The sequence below is a fragment of the Palaemon carinicauda genome, chromosome 17 (genome assembly GCF_036898095.1).
Source record: "Palaemon carinicauda isolate YSFRI2023 chromosome 17, ASM3689809v2, whole genome shotgun sequence".
Classification (NCBI taxonomy): domain Eukaryota; kingdom Metazoa; phylum Arthropoda; class Malacostraca; order Decapoda; family Palaemonidae; genus Palaemon; species Palaemon carinicauda.
The window spans coordinates 106571241-106584527 of NC_090741.1; the positions used below are offsets into that span (position 1 = coordinate 106571241).

Below are 13287 nucleotides of genomic sequence, written 5' to 3' on the forward strand. Positions count from 1 at the left end.
ACTTGAGTTTAAGAATGAAATTAACATGAATATTGTTAGTTGTGGCGATCAATTCCTCGCTTCAGGACGACATTCAATTACAACAGCTGATTCTCTCTCTCTCTCTCTCTCTCTCTCTCTCTCTCTCTCTCTCTCTCTCTCTCTCTCTCTCTCTCTCTCTCTCTCGTTATACAATACTTACAAATAGATGAAGAAACCAAAATCGGTTTTCTTGAAGTGTCAATTAAATACAAAACGAAAAAATTATACCGTGTATACATCCATTTCAATCATAGCTTAAAATACGGTAACCGGTTTCGTCCGCAAACCACTATTTTTTAGGAAACACCATTCTATTCCAGAAAATTTTTACTCTTTAAATGTCAATTGCGCTATAATAAAACATGTACTTATGTTGTTAAATTTCGGGTGTGTTTTAAAAATCGAGTATTGCTAACTTATTTTTATTTTACTTTTGGCTGTGATCACATCAGCTGATGTCTAGCTTCCGCGCGAATACAATAACAAAGAATTGTTTACACCATTTCTTAACTTATTCAAACCATCTATACAGTTAATATTACATAAACACCAATGTGTTATAACCTATCATATTTATTGTTTAGTACTTTAAAACCATCCCTCTCTCTCTCTCTCTCTCTCTCTCTCTCTCTCTCTCTCTCTCTCTCTCTCTCTCTCTCATCGAACGTTATAGCGGTAACCTAATTGTTCGGTGACTTTAAAATAGGCCTAGTACTTTCTTCTTTTACCTTTTTTGCATATGGATCCATAATTGAGGTGGGTACAAGTTGACTTATAACTGAAGTTAGGAAAAGTATTTTGGATATGGAAAGGACAATTATCTTTCGTAACAGTTTAGAATTATCGTAGGTTATCACTCTGTCATTAGCGGCAGTTTGCTATTGTGGATTAAACGCATAAGGAAAAAAAAATTTCCAGCTTTGCTACGAATTTAGGAATTTATATGGATACGGTAAGTAAAATATTTGTAATAACATAATGTTTACTAAATGTTTGTAATATCATTAGTTATGACTTAGATCATGTGTGTTTAATGCATTCGTTTGTTTATTATGATCGAAGATGGAGCGTGAACAAATGGAAGGTTTCCGTTTCAGGCGGCATCATAAAGAAAAACATTTCATAAATGGCATTCATTTCATTTATTTGAAAGTTCTAATAAAAAATAATTAGAACATTGGTAATAACAAATTCAACATATAATCTATACTTGGTAAAATTGCTGTCAATTCAAAAACACAGATGTATAAATGCGTCTGTTTCTTCGTTGTGATCAGAGATAAACGTAAACAAAACATTGGTTGTCGTTTTCTATTGTGCTTTTTAGCGTGTTTAGGAAACACATGATATAAAATCGCCTTTATTTTGATAATTCTGGATTTTCAATCATACAACAAGCTAGTCTATAGAGTGATGGTTTTGCTATTCACCAGTTGTATTATACAATAGATATGACAAACATTAAAATTTGTCTGTATTTTGGGTTGTGTTTTAACGGGAAATATATGGTGTTTACACCTATCCTGGTTGTAATTTTAACCATTTTTCAAGTTATTAGAACTTTAAAGTATATTAAATGTTTTATTTATTTACAAGAACAATTTGATATTATAAAGAAATACAGTATAGTACAAAGAAAGTATTGGAAATGGGTAGTAAACACATTTGAATAGGCAAATTGCTAGTTGCCATGGCCGCAATGAAATTATTTCTGTTAGTTGTGTGTTTCGAAATTCGCGATTTTCCATTTACACGAGGTCATTAATCGACCAAATTCTCGCATAATTCGGGACCCTACTGTATTGTTCTCCTGTCTGGTCTTCAGCTGCTGATTCTCATCTTAATTTGTTGGACAGGAACTTACATTCTATTAAATTTCTTATTCGTTATCTAGATATTAATCTTTGGCTCCGTCGTTCAATTAGTTCGTTATGCATGTTGCATAAGATTTTTCATAATTCTGACCATCCCTTACATTCAGATCTTCCTGGACAGTTCCATCCTGTTCGTAACACTAGGCATGCAGCTAATTCTAATAGTCAGGCCTTCCCCATCATGAGGCTCAATACTACACATTATTCTAGAAGTTTTATTCCAGCTGTGACCAAGTTGTGGAATGATCTTCCTAATCGGGTAGTTGAATCAGTAGAACTTCAAAAGTTCAAAGTTGCTGATCATCCCCTCAAATAGTCAATTATTTGATCGTCTTTGCTGTAATTTAAAACAGTCTTCAAATTTTCCTAGCACAAGTAATGTAAGCTTTTCTTCCCCTTTTGGGTGTATTCCCAGCCATATACTGGTCAGTTGTGACCTCTGTTAAACTGCGTTCCCTTTTTATGCATCCCAAAAATTTCCAAATAGCATGAAAAGATGCCATTTGTTCTTCAAAGCCTTTATGCCATCTTTCTATGTATTTATTAGTTTTTGGAATGTTGTCAAAGACAAAACTCAAGACATTTCCCATTTCATGAGAGAATTTAGGGAGGCATCGATGGCGCCTTCAATCTGGTCTCATTATCCAAGTATCCTCTAAGTAATCAATAACATGTGGAATTCAGGTGGGAAACCTCTCTTGCCATACATAGCTTTGAATGCATTGACTACTCTTTGCAAAGTTACAAATGCTAATGGTTCCAGTCTTCTTATCTGTAACACAAATGTAATATTAGTTTCATATTGCTGTTTAAGTCCGAGCACTTGAGTTTTTTGTTCAGTGTTCAACACATTACAAAAATTTTTTAAAAACTTACTTTCTGAATAGTGCTGAGAAAAATGAGTTTGCAAGTTTTGATGATAGCATTTTTGGGATCTGTTGTTATTGAGGCTGGAAAAGAATATGGATCTGAATTCTGAACACCTTTCAAAAATTTTAATATTTGATGTTTTGCTTTTATCTAGCAATAATAAATACACTAGTGGCAATGAGAAGATTTGTTGTAGACTATGAATAGTATACAATTGATAAAAAAGCAAAGGGCATAATTTGAAAATAACATCTTCATACCTATGTTCATTTTTCTAGAAACTGAAGATTTTTTCTTGTAGGAAAAGTGAACCAGCAAATCTTCCACATTTCTGGAATTGTAGAATAAGAATTCTTCAACACTTGATAATTTTATGATTATATTACCAAATTTAATATCTCTGATGCTGTGGGAATTCAGGACCGGCATTGTTGCTTTGTCTAATCATGTACATTATTCTTTTGGTGTTTTCAACTTTTGGTAGTTTACCTGCAGTGGTCTGGGAACATTCTTTAGGAACAATGACAATATAACATTAAGTGTTTGTGAAGTTTTTGCATTTGGATTTATCTTTTCAACTTCAGCCTTTGCAACATCACCAAGATGATTATGTTCTTGTAAAACTTTTGAGCAATTTTCTATTAGCTACATGCACCTATGCACAACATTTCGTATTGTTTTACATTTCACATTTCCAAAAATAGTTTTCACTTGTTTACCTCTCTTTGTAAACTAAAAGACCATTGAATTACAACTTTCCTTTTCTTTATCACTCACAATGTAAGAAAATTCCATTTTAACGGGTAAGACAAATAAAAAATAACTATGATAGAAAACTTTCTCTTGAGGAGTACAGTAGGGTCCCGAATTATGCGAGAATTTGGTCGATCAATGACCTCGTATAACTGGAAAATCGCATATTTCGAAACACACAACTACAGAAATAATTACATTTGGGCCATGGCAACCAGCAACTTGCCTTTTCAAACGTGTTTACCACCCATTTCCAATACTTTCTATGTACTATACTGTATTATTTTATAATATCAAATTGTTCTTGTAAATAAATTAAACATTTAATATACTTTAAAGTTCTAATGACTTGAAAAAAAGGTTAAAGTTACAACCAGGATGTGTGTAAACACCGTATATTTCTCGTTATAACACGACCCAAAATGCAGACAAATTTTAATGTTTGTCATATCTATTGTATAAGACAACTGGTGAATAGAAAAACCATCACTCTATAGACTAGCTTTTGTTTTATCATTGAAAATCCTAAATTATCAAAATAAAGGAGATTTTATATCACGAGTTTCCTAAACACGCCAAAAAGCACAATGAAAAATGACGACCATTGTTTTGTTTACGTTTACCTGGGATCCGTGAAGCCCAGAACACCTGGTGGCAAAGAAAAGCTGCAGAAATACAGAGTTTCGCTGACCAACGTGACCTGCGCAGCTTCTATGCAGCTACAAAGGAAATATTTGGTCCCACACGGTCATCAGTGGGCAGCCTGAAGAACGCGGATGGGGCCACGACCATCACCGACAGCGAGGGCATCCTGGCCAGGTGGAGGTCTCACTTTGAGAACCTCCTCAATGACCAAGCAGACACCCCAGACGATCTCCTGCGAATGACCCTGCAGCATCCCGTCCGTCACTGGATGGCACTACCACCCTCCATCCATGACTTCAACAAGGCCCTGCAGCGCATGAAGCCCAGCAAAGCCCCAGGGCCAGACAACATCCCGTTGGAGCTCCTCACTCACGGTGGCCCTGGTTTGAGGAACCGTTTGATGCTCCTTATACTCAAAATATGGGAGACCAAGACCCTCCCCTGTGACTTCCGCGATGCAAACATCGTTACCATCTTCAAGAAGGGAGACAGGGAGAACTGTAACAACTACCGGGGAATATCATTACTAAGCATCGCGAGTAAGATTTTCGCTCGGATTCTCCTTGACCGCCTCCTTATTCTCGCAGAAGACGTCCTGCCAGAGTCCCAGTGCGGCTTTCGACCTTCCCGCGGGACCATAGACATGATCTTCTATGCGCGACAACTACAAGAGAAGAGCCTCGAACAACAACAGCCCATAATGTTCATCTTCTGGGATTTGAAAAAGGCCTTTGACAAAGTACCTCGACCTACCATGTGGGCTGTCCTCAAAGGATATGGCTGCCCACCCGATTTTGTCAAGCTGGTGCGTGCCCTCCATGACGGAATGGTTGGGAGAGTCTGCCACCAGAACTCTCTTTCAGACCCATTTCCCATCAACGGCGGCCTGAAGCAGGGCTGTGTTCTGGCCCCAACGTGTTTCTCGCTATACACCGCAGCAATGCTCAACGAGATTCCCCCAGACACACCCTCAGTCGACCTACGTTTCCGCATGGATGGAGGCGCTTTCAACCTCGCCAGACTCTGCGCCAGAACCAAGACCACCTTGTGTGCAGTGCGAGAACTGCAGTATGCTGACGACAATGCCACCCCAGGTCAGACGGCAGAGGACCCGCAGTCGTTAGCTGATGCATACAACTCTGCCTACGAACGTTTTGGGATGCAAGTCAACACATAAAACCAAGACCCTCGTCCAACATCCACCAGGACTGATGCTCCCAAACTTCAATACCACAATGAATGACCAACCGTTAGAACAGGTGGACCAGTTCTCCTACCTAGGGAGCATCCTAACATCAGCTCCCACAAGCAAAAAGGACGTGGAGAACAGGATCAGGGCAGCCCACTCCGCCTTTGGCCGACTCAACTGCCGCGTATTTAACAACCACGCACTGACAGTGACCACCAAAATAATGGTGTTCAGGGCAGTAGTCCTCTCCACGCTCCTGTATGCATGTGAAACATGGACGCTATATAGAAACGATATTAAAAACCTAGAACGCTTCCAACAAATGAAACTGAGGCAGATCTTGAAAATCCCCTGGGAGAGCCACACCACCAACATTGAAGTCTTAGAACGTGCCTCGCTGACCAGCGTGGAGGCCACCATCATCCACCACCGCCTCCGCTGGATAGGACACGTGCATAGGATGGATCCATCTAGGCTCCCAAAGAAAATATTCTACGGAGAACTGCCCCAGGGCACCAGACCACGAGGAGCCCCAAAAATGCGCTATAAAGATCAACTAAAGCACACCCTGGCTCTAACTGACATCGATCCTTCCTCATGGGAAGAAACAGCCAGGGACAGGAAAACCTGGAGAAGTACAGTACACCATGGCACCGTGGACTTCGAGGAGAGGAGGAGGCTAGGAGGAGAAGAAGGAGAGAGCGATTAGAACAGCCCCGCCCACCACCTACCCTCCCTTGTGAACACTGTCCGCGACTCTTCCACCACAGACTAGGACTTAACAGCCACATCAGACATAAGCACCCACTCCATAGATAGGAGGCTGATGGCTAACGACAGAACCCAATACTCGGACACGAGTGGGCGCCGACGACCTCTGATCATAACGAAGAAACGAACGCATTTACACATCTTTGTATAGGTTAGTTTTATATGATGATTTTGTTATTACCAATGTTGTTCTACTTAATTTTTTTTAGAACTTTGAAATAAATGAAAAAAACGTTTTCCTTTATGACGCCGCCTGAAACGGAAACCTTCCATATGTTTACTTTGATCATAATAAACAAACGAACGCATTAAACACACATGATTAAAGTGATAGCTATTGATATTAAAAGCATTTAGTAAACATTGTTATTACAAATATTTTACTTACCGTATCCATATAAATTTCTAAATTCGTAGCAAAGCGGAAAACTTTTTTTTTTCATACGTTTAATCAACAATAGCAAAGAGCCGCTATTAACAGTATGGTAATTTACGATAATTCTAAACTGTTACGAAAGATAATTGTCCTTTCCATATCCAAAATACTTTTCTTAGCTGCAGTTATAAGTCAACTTGTACCCACCTCAATTATGGAACCATTTGGAAAAAGGTAACAGAAAAAGAAAGTCCCAAGCCGGTTTTTAAAGTCATCGAACAATTAGGTTACGCTAGAACGTTCGATATGATAGAGATGGTGCGAGATTGGAGAATTAAGGAAAATTGAATCATGCTTGATTTTTAATAAAACTGGACTTTGTGAAACAACAAAGATTTCATTTGTGTGAGAGAGAGAGAGAGAGAGAGAGAGAGAGAGAGAGAGAGAGAGAGAGAGAGAGAGAGAGAGAGAGAGAGAGAGAGAGTGAGTGAGTGAGTGAGTGAGTGAGTGAGTGAGTGAGTGAGTGAGTGAGTGAGTGAGTGTTTTTGATGGTTTTAAATGTACTAAACAATAAATATGATAGGTTATAAGACATTGGTGCTTATGTAATATTAACTGTATAGAGGGATTGAATAAGTTAAGAAATGGTATAAACAATGCTTTGTTATTGTATTCGTACGCTCATATTCTTGAGAGCGAGAGCTAGACATCAGCTGATCTGATCACAGCCAAAAGTTAAACAAAAATAAGTCAGCAATACTCGATTTATAAAACATTTCCGAAATTTAAAACAAAAGTACAGGGTTTTCTTAAAACACAATTAACTATTTAAATAGTTGCAATTTTCAATATTAATCTTACCCGATGATCATGTAGCTGTCAACTCTGTTGCCCGACAGAAATCTAAGGTCGGGATACGCCAGCGATCGCTATACAGGTGGGGGTGTACACAACAGCGCCATCTGTGAGCAGGTACTCAAGTACTTCTTGTCAACAAGAACTCAATTTTTCCTCTGTCGTGCCACCGGCAAGACCTACTAATACGCCGTCCCTAACTGGATTTGTTTTCACAACTTTTTGGTGAAGTACACTATTCCAGTTTTGAGCTTTCGCTATGCAGGGGTTTTATCTTCATTTCAAAACTTGAACTCGTTTTGGATAGATTTAATTATGGTGACGAAGAGAGTATGGACTCTCTTTCACTTTTAAATGGCCGACCCTTCCCTTAGACGGAAGTGTTGGTGACGAAGAGAGTATAGACTCTCTTTCACTTTTAATGGCCGACCCTTCCCTTAGACGGAAGTGTGTTTAGGTTTTTGGTAATTTTGCTTAACAAAGTTATAGATTTATTTTATATCTCTCCGCCATTTATAGGTCCTCTTCGATTAACTTTCCATTTATTATAAACTTATAAAAATTAATTTTTATGTTTGTTTATATGCGACCTTTCCTAATAGTAGGCGGTCCTTACTTGAAACCGAAGTTAATTAACATTGAGCCCGTCATATCGTATTTCCTTTTAAGAATTTATGCTATTTTAATTTTAATGTTTTTGAAAGAATTTCTTTGATAGTCTCGTACTGTTTTCAAAGATGAACTAACGTTTAGTTTAGTCTCCGCAGTTGTTGACGTTCAGAACGTTCAACATGCGCTCTATCGTTACGATAGAGAGAGAGTATTTCACGGTTTCACGTTGCAGTAAGAGTAAACCGATTCTAGCGTTTCGTTCATTCTTTCTTAGCTTAAATGGTTTTAATTCTAATAAAGGAACTTTTTATTTGGGAAACCTTTCAGTTTTTTCCTTTAACAAATAATATGTTTTAACGATATATAATTGGGCTCATCTCTCAGGTTCTAAGTCGAGAGAGAGAGAGAGAGATAGAGACGGAGGGAGAGAGAGGAGAATAAACGTTTCGTTCAAGCGGGTAACGTTGTTCTCGTTTTTTACTCTTCTCCCTAGTCGCTATAGGTGAAGAAGGTAAAACGTTTCTAGAGTTTTATTCTTGTTCCCAGGCTTTATGCGGTGAGAGATTTTAAACGTAGTTTATTTGATCTAGTGTTTAGTCTCTTTTCCAGCCACTGAATTCTTTATCTTTCATTATGTTTTTCTGTTACATTGTAAAACTGTTTTCGCAATTACAGTACTACCTTTTAATGAAGGATAGGATTGCGTGTTTCAGGTACAAATCACTTAAAGTTTCGAGTTCAGTGAAATAAGTGCAAACAGAAAATCAAAAGTGATAAAGTGATATGCGCAAAGTGTTACAGTGTTGCGTTCGAGGGTTCGTCTGTTCGTGCCAGTTGTTCACCTAGTCCGATACCTCTTACAAGCTCCCAAGCCCAGGGGAGAAGTAATGTCGAAGGACTTATGGGTTCCACAGGTCTTGATCAACGAACAGACGTTTCCCTCCGTGGTTTCGGGTGTATCTACACACGTTGCCGACGTGATCACCCCACCCACACAAAGACGAGAGAGCCCATTTATTCCTCGTCTGCGGAAGAGGTTTCTCGCAGAAACCATGGACCAAATCTTGCAGCTTTTAAGTGCAAGTCGGTCCCTTCCGCGCAAGTCCAACGGCCTAGGTGTAGCCACTGGGTCAGTTCGGACTCGCTCCAGTCATCCGACGACTGCACACCTCCCAAGAGAGGCAAGGTGGTACCGCAACAGGCAGTAACTCCGTCTGTTGCCGCACCAGCAGTTTTAGACCCTCAGTCACAACGGACAGTAGCTCCGTTTGTTGCCGTCTTTCATAGACCCTAGTGGTCCATGCTGCAGACTATACAGTCTCAGCTTGCTCCTTCATGCAGGAGTATCGTGCTGGAAGGTTGACAATGCACCTGTTAATCTACAACCTTCCACGGTTGTGCGCTCAGCAGATACTGCGGCTGCCTGCTCCCACACTCCACCTGTGAGAGCTCCACCTCCGAAGCGCAGTCGACCCTGCCAGACGCATGTTCATGCTGCACCCTCCATTGACATGCGTGAGCTACCGCATCAGCAGTGGGAAGGTGCTGTAGAGCTGCCGTGTTTTGACACAATGCGGCATGCTCCGCAACCCATGCGGCATGCTCCGCATCCCATACGGCATGCTCCGCAACCCACGGCAGTCCCTCCCACGCACCAACACTCCGCTTTTGTTGTTGCCAGCTCCCACACTCCGACTGCGGAGAAGGTTGACGATGCACCTGTGGGCCTACACCTACCACGGTTGTGCGCCAGGCATGGCTTCCTGCTCCCACACTCTTGTTGTGAGAGCTCCTCCACCCATGCACAGTCAACCCTGCCAAATGTATGATGACTCCCACAGACACACGGAGCACTCCGTTGCCGTGCGTGAGCTACCACAAGCTGCCGTGTTTTGACACGGTGTGTCAGCCTCCGCAACACACTGTGGTTTCCGCCACTCGCCCGCAGCAAACTAGTCAGTCAGGAGTTGAGGCTTCCCCACACAACTTTGGTTGTTGCCAACTCACAGACTGTCAGACAGTTACATGACGTTGCCTTCTGGTCTGCTACTAATACACCAGTGCTGTATGTCCTCACGCTCCTGTTGTGGTTGACAGTTCAGTTTTTGACAGTTCACAGACTGTCAAGCAGTTTCATAACGTTGCCTTCTGGTCTGCTGCTTTTGCACCAGTGAAACCCTCACTGAGATAACCTAGCTTTTCTCGGACATGGTTCCTGTAGATGAGAAAGTGCTGTTCTCCCTCCTTCTGATATTCCCTTGAGGACTCTGTCATTTGGAGAGGAGCCTTAAGCTGCTTAGCCTCCTATGGACTTTATTTAAAGCATAACATGCTTCCAGGGAGGGTAAATGGTTCCGCTTCAGTCGCTAACCCCGTCTGTTGCCACACCTGCTCCCATAGACCTTGGGCTTTGTTGCAAGACATGCAGTCCAAGCTTAGTCCTTGATAGAGGATTTTTTACGGAGAAGAACCTTCTTGCCAACGACCTTCCTACCGGTTGGTTGTACGCCCTGTTGACGCTGAGGTATCCTACTCACGTCCGCCAGTTGAGATGGTTCCTCCACCGGTGCGACCCAGTGTGGGTTGCCAGTCGCACGTTGACGTTAAGCTACTCTCGGAGGTGGTTGTGGACGTTCAGTGTGTCTCTGGGAAGACGTTCAACAACCAGCAGAGGTGACTTGTTGTGACGCAGTGTGGCAACCTCAGCAACCCGATAAGGGGTTGTCTGCACTACCCAGACAGTCTAGACAGTTTCGGGTTGTCGCTGTACTTCCTCGCATCCCCATGGTTGACAGTTCACAGACTGTGCAGCAGTACCATGATCTTGTGTCCGGCTCCGTCACGCATCCACCAGTGCGACCGGATTCAGCGAGTCAGACGTTGCCCACTCCGTTGCCGTTTCCTCATCAGTTTCGGATGAGGAACCCTATGATGAGGACATGGCTGAACAAGACGATCAACCCCCCAGCCCTGCTATCCATCCAGAAGATGCTGAAGAAGGAATACGGCCCTGTCAGGCTGTGGATGAGTCTGGTTAGGACACTGTCATCCGTGGTTCAATTGGTGTCACTTGGAAGACTACACCTCCGTCCTCTTCGGTTTCATCTAGCTCTTCACTGGAAAAGGACAAGACGCTAGAAGCGGTCTCGATCCCGGTTTCCGGAAGATAAGTCTGGTCTAACCTGATGAAAGGACTTTATCAACCTTTTATAGGGTCTTCCCCTGACTGTTCAGACTCCCAACCACGTTCTCTTCTCAGACGCATCGGACGTAGGCTGGGGTGCGACCTTAGGCGGTAGGGAATGCTCGGGATTATGGAACTCGAGTCAAAGGACTATGCATTTTAACTGCAAGAAGCTTCTGGCAGTACGTCTGACCTGGAAAAGCTTCAGGTCTCTCCTTCAAGACAAAGTAGTGGAGGTCAACACGGGCAACTCCCTGCTTTGATGTTCATCTCCTAGCAAGGAGGGACCTACTCTCTGACATGGTGCGAGTTCGCTAGTGACCTCCTCTCCTGTTCAACAGGTCTAGACTTTTCACTAGTAACAAGTTTCTTCCAAGGCAACTTGAATGTCTTAGCAGATTGTCTCAGTAGGAAGGGACAATAATTCCAACATATTGGACCCTCCACAGAGATGTATGCAAGAGACTTTGGGTCACCTGGGGCCAGCCAACCATAGATCTCTTCGCAACCTCGATGTCCAAGAGGCTCTCAATACTTTGCTCACCTATCCCGGACCCAGCAGTGGTTCTTTTAGATGCCTTTCTACTAGATTAGTCTCATCTAGATCTATATGCATTCCCTCCGTTTTAGATTGTCAACAAGGTACTGCAGAAGTTCGCCTCTCACGATGGGACAAAGTTGACACTAGTTGCTTCCCTCTGGCCCGCGAGAGAATAACTTACCGAGGTACTTCGATGGCTAGTAGACGTTCCCAGAACTCTTCCCCTAAGGGTGGACCTGCTACGTCTGCCACGCGTAAGAAGGTACTCCAAGGCCTCCACGCTCTTCGTCTCACTGCCTTCAGAGTATCGAAAGACTCTCGAGAATAGAGGTTTTTCGAAGGAGGCAACCAGAGCGATTGTTAGAGCAAGGAGAACATCCACCCTTAGAGTCTACCAATCGAAGTGGGAAATCTTCCTAAACTGGTGCAAGTCAGTATCCGTATCCTCGACCAGTACCTCTGTAACTCAAATAGCCGACTTCCTCTTATATCTGAGGAAAGAGCGATCTCTTTCAGCTCCCACTTTCAAGGGTTACAGAAGCATGTTGGCATCAGTCTTCCGTCACAGAGGCTTAGATCTTTCCAACAATAAGATCTACAGGACCTCCTTAAGTCTTTTGAGACCACGAAGGAGCGTCGTTTGGTTACACCTGGTTGGAATTTAGACGTGGTTCTAAGATTCCTTATGTTAGACAGGTTCGAACCACTTCAATCAGCCTCCCTAAAAGATCTCACCTTTAAGACTCTTTTCCTGATATGCTTAACCACAGCTAAAAGAGTCAGTGAGATTCATGCCTTCAGCAAGAACATCGGATTTTCATCCGAAACGGCTACATGTTCTACATCTTGGTTTTCTAGCCAAACACGAGCTGCCTTCTCGGCCTTGGCCAATATCGTTCGTTATTCCAAACTTATCGTATGGTTGGAAATGAACTAGAAAGAGTATTATGTCCTGTAAGAGCTCTTAAGTTCTATTTTAAAAACCTTTACGAGGCCCGTCTGAAGCTTTATGGTGTTCAGTTAAGAATTCATCTTTGCCTATGTCAGAGAATTCTTTATCCTATTATTTTCAGACTGTTAATACGAGAAGCTCATTCCCTTCTGAATGAGGAAGACCAAGCTTGGCTGAAGGTAAGGACACACGAAGTTAGAGCTGTCACAACTTCCGTGACCTTTAAACAAAATAGATCTCTGCAAAATATTTTCGACGCAACCTTTTGGAAAAGCTAATCAGTGTTCGCGTCTTTTATCTTAAGAATGTCCAGTCTCTTTACGAGAACTGCTACACTCTGGGACCATTCGTAGCAACGAGTGCAGTAGTGGTGGGGGCTCCACCACTACAATTCCCTAATTCCAGAACCTTTTTAATCTTTCTCTTGAAATATTTCTGGGTTGTCCGGAAGGCTAAGAAGCCTTCCGCATCCTGGTTGATTTGGCGGGTGGTCAAATTCTTTCTTGAGAAGCGCCTAGATTAGAGGTTGTGATGAGGTCCTTTAGTATGGGTTGCAGCCCTTCATACTTCAGCACCTAAGAGTCGCTCAGCATCCTAAGAGGATCGCTAGGCTCAGTAAGGAAGACGTACTTAAAAAGGCAGAG

At 42.2% G+C, this 13287-nt stretch overlaps 1 protein-coding gene across 1 annotated transcript in view; it reads left to right on the forward strand.

Annotated features, from left to right (window-relative positions):
* Positions 1 to 13287, forward strand: part of HERC2 (E3 ubiquitin-protein ligase HERC2) — a 496511-nt gene that overhangs the window by 180088 nt on the left and 303136 nt on the right. The gene's annotated exons all lie outside the window — the stretch shown is intronic.